The 7,010-nt window shown below is 38.1% G+C and overlaps 1 pseudogene; it reads right to left on the minus strand.

Annotated features, from left to right (window-relative positions):
* Positions 1-3,377: 3,377 nt before the first annotated feature.
* Positions 3,378-4,302, minus strand: LOC146162951 (uncharacterized; annotated as a pseudogene).
* Between the last annotated feature and the right edge of the window lie 2,708 nt (positions 4,303-7,010).

Genomic DNA, 7,010 nt, shown 5'->3' on the forward strand with positions numbered 1-7,010 from the left:
TTTGTCAAACAGGCGGCGGGCTGGATGAATTACATTGGCTGGCCGGGTCTAAAACATATTGTAGAATGAAAATTTGTAGACGATGTGCAGATATTTTTTGCGAGCGTTGATTGAAATTTAATATTAACCCTGGGTTATTGTGCGGCATTGGAACATAACCCGACTTGTTCAGTTAACGCTATACTTAAATTGGTTGAGCCATAAGTGTTGCCGTAAATCAGCCAGAGGTTATTTAGTTGACCTACAATAACGAACATTATTTGGGTTAGGATGAGGGTTAGCTTTTTGGTTAGGGTAGGTTAAGCAGTATTATTAAATAATAAATATAATAATACTTGACCCACCCTCACCCAAACACTAACCGACACCCTAACCCAGATATTACGCGTTGATTTACTAATTGTTTCAACGCTGTAAGGTAAGGCTTAACTATCGAAAGTGTCTTGTAGGACCTGGTCAAAAAAAAAATGCTTTAAATATCCTGATTTTGACAAGCTGGTAAAAACATATGAATTGGCAATAATGGTATACAAGTGTAATTTAAGAAAAAGAAGGCCTAAAAGTTTTATTGAAATGAGCCGCGTCTGCGGGTTAAACTAAATTGTTTGGCTGCCCGGATGCCGCTCGCGGGTTTCAGTAAGTTCAATAATTCCTAGATGTCTCTTTGCGGCAAAACAACCTTAACGTTCACATTGAAAGTTGCAATAAATTTCCTTTCCTGGACATTTGTTGTTTTTAAGGCCGGTCCGCGACAAAATTTTAGTTTTAAACCGGTCCGCAGTGCAAAAAAGGTTGCCGACCCCTGTTTTAAACTATGGTCGGCGGTCAAATCTGGACATAACACTAAAAGATCCTATTATAATAACACCACAAACTAGATTAACAATTTCATTTATTGCGTTTCCCAAAAGTATTTTTTTTGACACCTTTTCATTGTTTTTTTGACGACGCGGTGTGGACTTAAACTTTACACCAAACAAACGCAACTTGCGCGAACGCTTTTTCTAAATATAATTAGACTCATTTTTGATCGCAAATCAATTCTAAATTCACCCCTGATTAATTGTTATTATATTTAAAAGCCTAAAAACTATATTTTTACAACAAAGTATTCCGTTTAAGTATTCCGACCCGCCGATACATTTTGAGTTTGGATTTGGCCCGTGACTTGAAAAATGTTGCCCCTGTACTATTTTATGATGCCATTGGATGAAGGGCGTTTAGCTTGACGAATTCAGAGGTTGTTAAGCGAATACAAAAGCGCGCTTTATTCACAAAAGGTCGTCTCTAGTCAATGTAGCTTCTACGAGTATACGTTTCAGTCTACACACCGCTTCATGTAATCTAAGGTTGCTGCGGTGCGAACCGGTGTGAACCTGAGTTGTTATGCCTGCCACATTTAGCGCGAAGTGTTTTGTTACAGAGCTTTGTGTTGAGCGTTGTAGCGCAGCAAACGTGTGGAAGCCAGGGGCGGGCACGAGGCCATTTCACCTAAAGTGCATTTGTTGCCTATTACAACAACGTAACTGCAAACAAAAGTTACTTTTTATTACGTCACGTTAAAGTGTAACCTTGTGACGTCATCTCTATATAAACGTTTCCCACAAATAAAAACTAATAATATGAAGTAGTTTTTAGTCACAATTTATTTATTGCAAATCATTAAAATTCATAGAGAAACGTCAGCAGTTAGCAGTTTTGCGAATTTCATTTATTTAACAGTTAATGTTGTTTCATCTTGATAGGCTTATATATTTCCTTATGTGATTTAATAGTTGCAATACAAGTCACTTTAGCAGAGAGTTTCAGTTCTTCTTTCAACATTTGGGCTTTTTTGATTAACAAGTCAACGAGTTTCTGTTTGGTGAAATGCTGGGAGTTTAGGGGATTTACGGCAGTCAAGCACAACCTGACTTGTTCAGTTAACGCTATGGTTGAATGGCTTGAGGTTTATGGCCTAGGCCTACCTTAAACCAGCCAGGCGTCATTGAGGTGAGCTATAGTTGGCTACATTATTGTGTGGAAGTCAAGCACAGCCGAAAACTTACTGTGGAAAAGAGGAACCCGATTTTTCGTCTGGGCTTGTCATAATATAATATGCAGAGAATGAAGTGAGGAACTGTTCTGTGGCAAAGAAACTTTATATTTGTCAGTCCTAACTCGTCTCTATGTTGGTTTAATTTACGTTGATTGAGTTTCGTACTTGCAGCTATGGCAGGATAAATATTTACGATTTGCTGAAAACTCGGTTCAAATATAGAGAATGTAGTTTGTTGTAAAATACGTTTCATTTTTTCTTATCATTTACATTGGAAGTTTGTCTAAACAGAAGCAAGTTCTGTTCTTAAATTTAATTCGTACGAAAGGTTTTCTATCTTTGAACAACAAATACCGTTATTTGCAAACTTTAAGTTCGAACGTTTTGAGTTTCATACAATAAATATGTAAACGTTAGGAAATAGAAAGGCAAGTTAAACTATTTGTGTAAAACAATTTGGTAAAAAGGAAATTTGCAGACGGTGTGCAGATATTTTTTGCGAGTGTTATTTCGTCTGGGTGAGTGCTGATGAAATTTAATATTAACCCTGGGGCCTGGGTTATTATGTGACAGTCACGCACAACACGCTATGGTTTGGACCAGGGTTTCTCAACCGTGGCCCTCGCCCCCCCTGTGGGGCCACGGAGCGGTAATTGGGGGGCCACGGTATAGGCGTAGCCAGGGGAACACAGGGGCTATTTCTCTGCAAGAAATTATGAATATTTTACTCCTAATTATTTGTTTTGTAGCATTTATGAGCAGTACACGACTGTCGATTACAAGCATGTCACACCTCCATTTGTCAAGCACTGTTACATCACAAACGATTTAGTTATTATGTTTGTTGTTTGTTGTATACATAGACACCTTAAATAGAAGGACTGGTATCTTCTATGCTCGGTATCTGAAACTTGGGTCCCACCATAATTTGTGTCAAATAAATGGTAGAACCTTCATTCTGGTGTCTCTTGGGGGGTTTTGAAGGGTGAGGAATTACTTTTTCATACTTTTAACCTTCTACGAGGTCATCTAAAGGTCATTTAAAGGTCAAATCACATAAAAATAGCGCAAAATCACTCAAAATATTGCATATTTTCTTACTTAAACAACTGAAACACACAGTATGTTACCCGGTGACTGAATTAAAATTTATACATGGACAGTTTAGCCTGGATAGTTCAACAGAAATATATCTTAGACGAACAACTTAGTTAATTATGAAATAACACAATTGAATGTTAATTTTTTTACAATATATATTTAACATTTTTAGGTAAAAATTGCTAGAACAATGTTATTTCAAGGGACTCAGCATAATGAAATTTGTAGAAATGAGTAATCAAACTTCTTGTTGGCATTCTAAAGATACTTGTTCAGTTTTTAGTAGAGGGTTTTTCTTTCTTCTTAAACAGCCGAGTTGTCTTTCTTTGTCACTGTTGTCAAGCACAAATGCTTTTAAAAGAATGTTTGATAAAGTGAGACATGCTCCTTGAATTACAACCATTGGAATATCGATAAGAAGCAACGCATGGCGATGAGCTCGGCAGCAATGCAAGTTGCACTTACTAAACAGTTTATAGGCTGAGTGTACGAAATGTACTGTTCAGAGTAGAGGTACAGTTAGTCCACCTCTATTTAAGTTTGTGAGAAACTCCGAATTAATCCGATGGTCGTCGTCATTTTCAGTTTCGACACGCAAGATACTAGCTCGATATTTGTGTTCCAAATATCCAGCTAGAAAAATACATTTATGTTTGACACTGTCATTAGATTGCACTATGTCTTCAGTGTCAGCAATGGTGATGTCGGATTGATCACCATCAATGCAAATGTTAGAGGTGCAAGGCACATCATGAGACTCGCACCGAGTTGACTCATATTTGAAAAACGCATGGAGGTTTTTGGTTTTTGCAGCTGTTGATATCTACAATTTCACCATAGAAATTACTTCCATTTCGTTGTCTGGCTTGACCAAAGAACTTTTCAAGGGCCTCATCAGCAAACACACCAGGTAGAACGTAGATGAAGTTGTGTTGAGTCAGTACCAACTCTGCGGCCTCGATGGCTCTTGTAGACAGTACAAATGCTTCTGCAGTTTGATTAGTAAGCTTCTACGTCCGACATCGAACACCTGACCATGCGTGAGAGGCTATAATGTCACAAGTTTCATTAAGTTTCTTGAAACTAGTGCAGTTCTTGGTCCATGGTTAACCACACTCATCACGCATGTTAATACCGGAATATCGACCTTTCACATTCATCATTTGAAACCAATCAGTGATGAATTTGACAAAAATGATGGTGCCCTAGTTAATGCCAAGTTTATCCTTTAGAGTTGAAAGAGCAGCAACTGTCTTGTCATTGAATATCTGGCATACAAATGGCGCGCTTTGTCTCTGCAAAGATTTTGGGTACACAGCTGTGTATATTTTCACTTTGGTTTGTGGTTTAGTATAAACGTTGCCGGTTCTTGTATTTCCTTAACTTGTTTCTGCAAGCAAAACCAGATATGAGCCGAAAATCACCCGCCTTAACTTATGTCTTAGATACGAAAGGGGTAGTTGCCAGGGTTTAATTTTCTTATACGTTAGTTTGGTAAAGACTATGCAAAATTAATTTTAGAATCGTTTTGCAATCTGGTACCATGCTGCGTGTTTTATTGTCACTGGGGAAATAAGCCGCGCGTGCGACTTGCCTGTCAGGGAGAGGCTTGTCTTAGTATAAAATATATTGCTTTAACAACACAACATATTTTAACGCCGAAAATTTAACGCCTCTCTGTTAGCACCTGTTGTGCTTATTGCTACAACCAAAAATATCAACACCAGGCGTAAACAAATTAAAATTGTGCAAGGACCGCAGCAAGCAAAATGCTAAATTTGAATGCATTTTTAGCGACAACGTTAAACTACGTCATAACATGGCGTAATACAAAACAAATCGAGAATGATTTTTAAACATGCCAGATTAGACCACAATTTAAAAAAGCTTGAACATTTTCTCAAAGGTAAAGGCTTTAGGCGTCGATTGCCAGTTTGCCACTTTCTCTGGAAATAGGATTTTTTTTGGAAGAGAAAAAATTAAATATTTGATGGCAAAACGATTCGAAAATTAATTTTGCATAGTCTTTACTAAACTAACGTGTAAAAAAATGAAACCCTGGCAACTAATCCTTACGTAACTGAGACATAATTAAGGCTGGAAACTTTCGGTCCATATCTGTTTTTGCTTGCAGAAGCAAGTTAACGTTTATACTTAACCACAAACCAATTTGGGAAAAGGTTAGATCTTACTCTAGTCAGTGGTCGTATTCCGATGTAGGCCTTGTTCCGCGTTATAGTTGTTGGTTTAAGTTTGGTTTTGTGTTTTATTTCGACTTTGATGTTGTTTCAATTTCGATCTGTTACTAGAGTCCTGTCGTGAATGTTAATATTTTATTAAAAGTTTGTGATGCACCCTTGTATACCTTTTCGTTCTGCTGCAACCCATGTATATTTTGATGCACCCTACAGTGCACCGTACACACCGGTTGAAGAGCACGGGCGCCATTTTGTGTCCGCTGCATAGTCACGCGATGTGCGAATAAACGTCGGTTGCTCGAATGTTTGGGCGTAAATGCAATAATGCGTCGCGTTCAACTTTCCATCGTTGTTGAATCCGTGCCATACCGCCTTGACGTCACTTTACATCCAAACACCAGCTGCTCATTATGACGTCACTTTACATCCAAACACCAGCTGCTCATTATGACGTCAATTCAATTATTGCGGCAAAGGAAGTGGCTAAATTCACCTCAAAATCACAAACAGAAATGAACTGAAAGTAAAACAAAACTAATTACTTATTTGGTGAATTTATAATGTTATTGTTCCACTGGCCACAAAAATAGGCATTCAAAATGGTAACAAGCTTTTAATTTAATAGCTAATTTGCATTTGAAATATTATGGCAACTGGACATAATGTGGATTTAGCCCAAGTTTGAATATTTATTCTCTATAAATTGGGCGATTCTTTAAATAAAACTTTTAGGGAAACCAGGGCTGCGGAGTCGGTTAAAAATAACCCGAGTCCGACCAAAAATAAACGAGAGTCCGACTCCGGTCAAATGTGCGATTTCGTCGAGTCCCGAGTCCGGCCTGGACTCTACAGCCTGTGTTCCGCCAGTTTACGTAACTAAAATAACGTGAATATTCAGCAATTCACTTACAGTGCCAGGATGTTCTATAATTCATTCACTCACAATACATGTTCGGAAAATATTCCGCCATATAATATTCCACCTTTACAATTTCCATTTGGCGGCCATATCAGTTTTAAAATTCAGTACTGCAAATGCGCATGTCTGACTCTGGACTCGGTTAGTTTTACAAGGTCTTATCCGAGTCCCGAGTCCGACTTCAGCAAAAACAAACTGAGTCCCGAGTCCAACTCCGCAGCCCTGGTGGTAACACTATTGCTTAAACTTTGGGACGCACCCTCCTTGACACAATTTGTCCAAACTCACGTAACTATCACCTAATCTGTATAGCCTTTGTATACCTTTTGTCAGCTGTGCACCCTAGTTCTGCTGTACACTTGGGTATGCAATATACTTGTTGAAGCTCATTGGATTAATGTACAGTTATTGCTGCAAGAGTTTCCTTAGCGGGTTATTATATAACCAAAAAAATGCTAAAACTGTGACTTATTTACCTGTGATTTTTGTTCAGTAAACTAGTTTTTTACTGTGCCACAAGCTAAAAATGTTTTCGCTATGCAACAAGTTGTAGTAGCTGGTTCAATAGCAGCCCATTTAAGCAGTAAATCTGTAAGTACCATATTTAACAAGGCAATGCTGGGTTTTAATTGCAGTACATTGTTTTGTAACCTTTGGGTCAGATCTAGCTCACCAAGCAGATTTATCCGGTCATCAGCCCCTTTTTTATTAATAAGATGACCTACTGTGCTATTCTATTTTGCAATCTGTCTTT

The sequence above is a fragment of the Ascidiella aspersa genome, chromosome 2, assembly GCF_963924565.1.
Source record: "Ascidiella aspersa chromosome 2, kaAscAspe10.2, whole genome shotgun sequence".
Taxonomy (NCBI): Eukaryota; Metazoa; Chordata; class Ascidiacea; order Phlebobranchia; family Ascidiidae; genus Ascidiella; species Ascidiella aspersa.